Here is a 5,277-nt window from a genome sequence, read left to right on the forward strand (position 1 = left end):
GTTCACAATAGGGAGAGAGCATTCACTTGATCAGAGAGAGGGAAGAGATTCACTCAGTCATCCTAACAGCTGATACAACAGTGAGTTAACAATGGGGACAGACCGTTCACCTGCTCAGAGTGTGGGAAGTGATTCACTCAGTCATCCAACCTGCTGATATACCAGTGAGTTCACACTGGGGAGAGACGTTTCACCTATTCAGAGTGTGGGAAAGAGATTCACTCTGTCATCCTCCCTGCTGATACACCAGTGAGTTAACACTGGGGAGAGACAGTTCACCTGCTCTGAGTGAGGACAGAGATTCACTCAGTAATCCTAACAGCTGATACACCAGTGAGATATCAATGGGGAGAGACCGTTCACCTGTTCAGATTGTGGGAAGGGATTCACTCAGTCATCGTACCTTCTGATACACCAGTGAGTTCACACTGGGGCGAGACCATTCACCTGCTCAGAGTGTGGGATGAGATTCAGTCAGTCATCCTGCCTGCTGATACAACAGTGAGTTCTCACTGTGGAGAGACCGTTCACCTGCTCAGAGTGTCGGAAGAGATTCACTCAGTCATCCTACCTTCTGAGACACCAGTGAGTTCACACTGGGGAGAGACCATTCCCCTGCTCATAGTGTTGGATGAGATTCACTCAGTCATCCTAACTGCTGATACAACAGTGAGTTAACAATGGGGAGAGACAGTTCACCTGCTCAGAGTGTGGGAAGTGATTCATTCAGTCATCCAACCTGCTGATATACCAGTGAGTTCACACTGGGGAGAGACTGTTCACCAGCTCAGAGTGTCGGAAGAGATTCACTCAGTCATCCTACCTTTTGATACACCAGTGAGTTCACACTGGGGAGAGAACATTCAGCTGCTCAGAGTGTGGGATGAGATTCACTCAGTCATCCTTCCTGCTGATACACCAGTGAGTTCACAGTTGGGAGAGACCGTTCACCTGTTCAGAGTGTGGGATGAGATTCAGTCAGTCATCCTGCCTGCTGATACAACAGTGAGTTCTCACTGTGGAGAGACCGTTCACCTGCTCAGAGTGTCGGAAGAGATTCACTCAGTCATCCTACCTTCTGAGACACCAGTGAGTTCACACTGGGGAGAGACCATTCCCCTGCTCAGAGTGTTGGATGAGATTCACTCAGTCATCCTAACTGCTGATACAACAGTGAGTTAACAATGGGGAGAGACAGTTCACCTGCTCAGAGTGTGGGAAGTGATTCATTCAGTCATCCAACCTGCTGATATACCAGTGAGTTCACACTGGGGAGAGACTGTTCACCAGCTCAGAGTGTCGGAAGAGATTCACTCAGTCATCCTACCTTTTGATACACCAGTGAGTTCACACTGGGGAGAGAACATTCAGCTGCTCAGAGTGTGGGATGAGATTCACTCAGTCATCCTTCCTGCTGATACACCAGTGAGTTCACAGTTGGGAGAGACCGTTCACCTGTTCAGAGTGTGGGAAGGGATTCACTCAGTCATCCTAACTGCTGATGCACCAGTGAGTTCACACAGGTGAGATACCGTTCACCTGCTCAGAGTGTGGGATGAGATTCACTCAGTCATCCTACCTGCTGATACACCAGTGAGTTCACACTGGGGAGAGACCATTCAGCAGCTCAGAGTGTGGGATGAGATTCACTCAGTCATCCTGCCTGCTGATACACAAGTGAGTTCACACTGGGGAGAGACCTTTCACATTTTCAGAGTGTCGGAAGAGATGCACTCAGTCATCCTACCAGCTGATACACCAGTGAGTTCAAACTGGGGAGAGACCATTCAGCTGCTCAGAGTGTGGGATGAGATTCACTCAGTCATCCAAACTGCTGATACACCAGTGAGCTCACACTGGGGAGAGACATTAAACCTGCTCAGAGTGTGGGAAAGAGATTCACTCTGTCATCCTACCTGCTGATACAACAGTGAGTTGAAAATGGGGAGAGACCGTTCAGCTGCTCAGAGTGTGGGAAGTGATTCACTCAGTCATCCAACCTGCTGACAGACCAGTGAATTCTCACTGGGGAGAGACCGGTCACCTGCTCAGAGTGTCGGAAGAGATGAACTCAGTCATTCCACCTTCTGATACACGAGGGAGTTCACACAGGGGAGAGACCATTCCCCTGCTCAGAGTGTTGGATGAGATTCACTCAGTCATCCTGCCTGCTGTTACACCAGTGAGTTCACACTTTGGAGAGACCATTCACCTGCTCAGCGTCTGGTAGGAGATTCAGTCAGGCATCCTACCTGCTGATACACAAGTGAGTTCACACTTGGGAGAGACCGTTCACCTGTTCAGAGTGTGGGAAGAGATTCACTCAGTTATCCTACCTGCTGATACACCAGTGCGTTCACACAGGGGAGAGACCGTTCACCTGCTCAGAGTGTGGGATGAGATGCACTCAGTCATCCTACCTTCTGATACACCAGTGAGTTCACACTGGGGATGGACAATTCAGCTGCTCAGAGTGTGGGAAGTGATTCACTCAGTCATCCTGCCTGCTGATACACAAGTGAGTTCACACTTGGGAGAGACCGTTCACCTGTTCAGCGTGTGGGAAGGGATTCACTCAGTCATCCTACCTGCTGATACACCAGTGCGTTCACACAGGGGAGAGACCGTTCACCTGCTCAGAGTGTGGGATGAGATACACTCAGTCATCCTGCCTGCTGATACACCAGTGAGTTCACACTTGGGAGAGACCGTTCATCTTTTCAGTGTGTGGGAAGGGATTCACTCAGTCATCCTACCTGCTGATACACCAGTGAGTTCACACTGGGGAGAGACCGTTCACCTGCTCTGAGTGTGGACAGAGATTCACTCAGTCATCCTACCAGCTGATACACTAGTGAGTTATCACTGGGGAGAAACCGTTCACCTTTTAAGAGTGTGGAATGGATTCACTCAGTCATCCTACGTTCTGATACACCAGTGAGTTCACAATGGGGACAGACCGTTCACCTGCTCAGCGTCTGGTAAGAGATTCACTCAGTCATCCTACCTGCTGAAACAACAGTGAGTTCAAAATGGGGAGAGACCATTCACTTGCTCAGAGTGTGGGAAGAGATTCACTCAGTCATCCAACCTGCTGATATACCAGTGAGTTCACACAGGGGAGAGACCGTTCACCTGCTCAGAGTGTGAGAAGGGATTCACTCAGTCATCTACCTGCTGATACACCAGTGAGTTAACACAGGGGAGATACCGTTCACCTGCTCAGAGTGTGGGATGAGATTCACTCAGTCATCCTACCTGCTGATACACCAGTGAGTTCACACTGGGGAGAGATCATTCAGCAGCTCAGAGTGTGGGATGAGATTCACTCAGTCATCCTGCCTGCTGATACACCAGTGAGTTCACACTGGGGAGAGACCATTCACCTGCTCAGACTGTGGGATGAGATTCACTCAGTCATCCGATCTGCTGATACACCAGTGAGTTCACACTGGGGAGAGACCTTTCACATTCTCAGAGTGTGGGAAAGAGTTTCACTCTGTCATCCTACCTGCTGATACACCAGTGAGTTCACACTGGGGAGAGACCGTTCACCTGTTCAGAGTGTGGGAAGGGATTCAAAGAACAAAGAACAAAGATAATTACAGCGCAGGAACAGGCCCTTCGGCCCTCCAAGCCTGCGCCGATCCGGATCCTCTGTCTAAACATGTCGCCTATTTTCAAAGGTTCTGTATCTCTTTTCTTCCTTCCCATTCATGTATCTGTCTAGATACATCTTAAAAGACTCCATCGTGCCCGCGTCTACCACCTCCGCTGGCAACGCGTTCCAGGTGCCCACCACCCTCTGCGTAAAGAACTTTCCACGCATGTCCCCCCTAAACATTTCCCCTTTCACTTTGAACTCGTGTCCTCTCGTAATTGAAACCCCCACTCTGGGAAAAAGCCTCTTGCTGTCCACCCCGTCTATACCTCTCATGATTTTGTACACCTCAATCAGGTCCCCCCTCAACCTCCGTCTTTCTAATGAAAATAATCCTAATCTACTCAACCTCTCTTCATAGCTAGCGCCCTCCATACCAGGCAACATCCTGGTGAAAGTCCTCTGCACCCTCTCCAAAGCATCCACATCCTTTTGATAATGTGGCGACCCGAACTGTACGCAGTATTCCAAATGTGGCCGAACCAAAGTCCTATACAACTGTAACATGACCTGCCAACTCTTGTACTCAATGCCCCGTCCGATGAAGGAAAGCATGCCGTATGCCTTCTTGACCACTCTATTTACCTGCGTTGCCACCTTCAGGGAACAGTGGACCTGAACACCCAAATCTCTCTGGACATCAATTTTCCCCAGGACTTTTCCATTTACTGTATAGTTCGCTCTTGAATTGGATCTTCCAAAATGCATCACCTCGCATTTGCCCTGATTGAACTCCATCTGCCATTTCTCTGCCCAACTCTCTAATCTATCTATATTCTGCTGTATTCTCTGACAGTCCCCTTCACTATCTGCTACTCCACCAATCTTAGTGTCGTCTGCAAACTTGCTAATCAGTCCACCTATACTTTCCCCCAAATCATTAATGTATATCACAAACAACAGTGGTCCCAGCACGGATCCCTGTGGAACACCACTGGTCACAAGTCTCCATTTTGAGAAACTCCCTTCTACTGCTACTCTCTGTCTCCTGTTGCCCAGCCAGTTCTTTATCCATCTAGCTAGTACACCTTGGACCCCAAGCGCCTTCACTTTCTCCATCAGCCTGCCATGGGGAACCTTATCAAACGCCTTACTGAAGTCCATGTATATGACATCGAAAGCCCTTCCCTCATCAACCAACTTTGTCACTTCCTCAAAGAATTCTATTAAGACATGACCTTCCCTGCACAAAACCATGTTGCCTATCACTGATGAGCCCATTTTCTTCCAAATGGGAATAGATCCTATCCCTCAGTATCTTCTCCAGCAGCTTCCCTACCACTGACGTCAGGCTCACCGGTCTATAATTACCTGGATTATCCCTGCTACCCTTCTTAAACAAGGGGACAACATTAGCAATTCTCCAGTCCTCCGGGACCTCACCCGTGTTTAAGGATGCTGCAAAGGGATTCACTCAGTCATCCTACCTGCTGATACACCAGTGCGTTCACACTGGGGAGAGATCATTCCCCTTTCGGAGTGTGGGAAAGGATTTCCTCAGTCATCCTACCTGCTGATACACCAGTGATTTCACACTGGGGAGAGACCATTCACCTGCTCAGAGTCTGGTAGGAGATTCACTCAGACATCCTACCTGCTGAAACAAAAGTGAGTTC

At 49.1% G+C, this 5,277-nt stretch overlaps 1 pseudogene; it reads left to right on the top strand.

Moving 5' to 3' along the window:
* The first annotated feature begins 2,303 nt into the window (after window positions 1–2,303).
* LOC137361169 (zinc finger protein 239-like) lies at window positions 2,304–2,855 on the top strand (annotated as a pseudogene).
* Window positions 2,856–5,277: the final 2,422 nt, after the last annotated feature.

This window comes from Heterodontus francisci, unplaced genomic scaffold (genome assembly GCF_036365525.1).
Source record: "Heterodontus francisci isolate sHetFra1 unplaced genomic scaffold, sHetFra1.hap1 HAP1_SCAFFOLD_374, whole genome shotgun sequence".
Lineage (NCBI taxonomy): Eukaryota > Metazoa > Chordata > Chondrichthyes > Heterodontiformes > Heterodontidae > Heterodontus > Heterodontus francisci.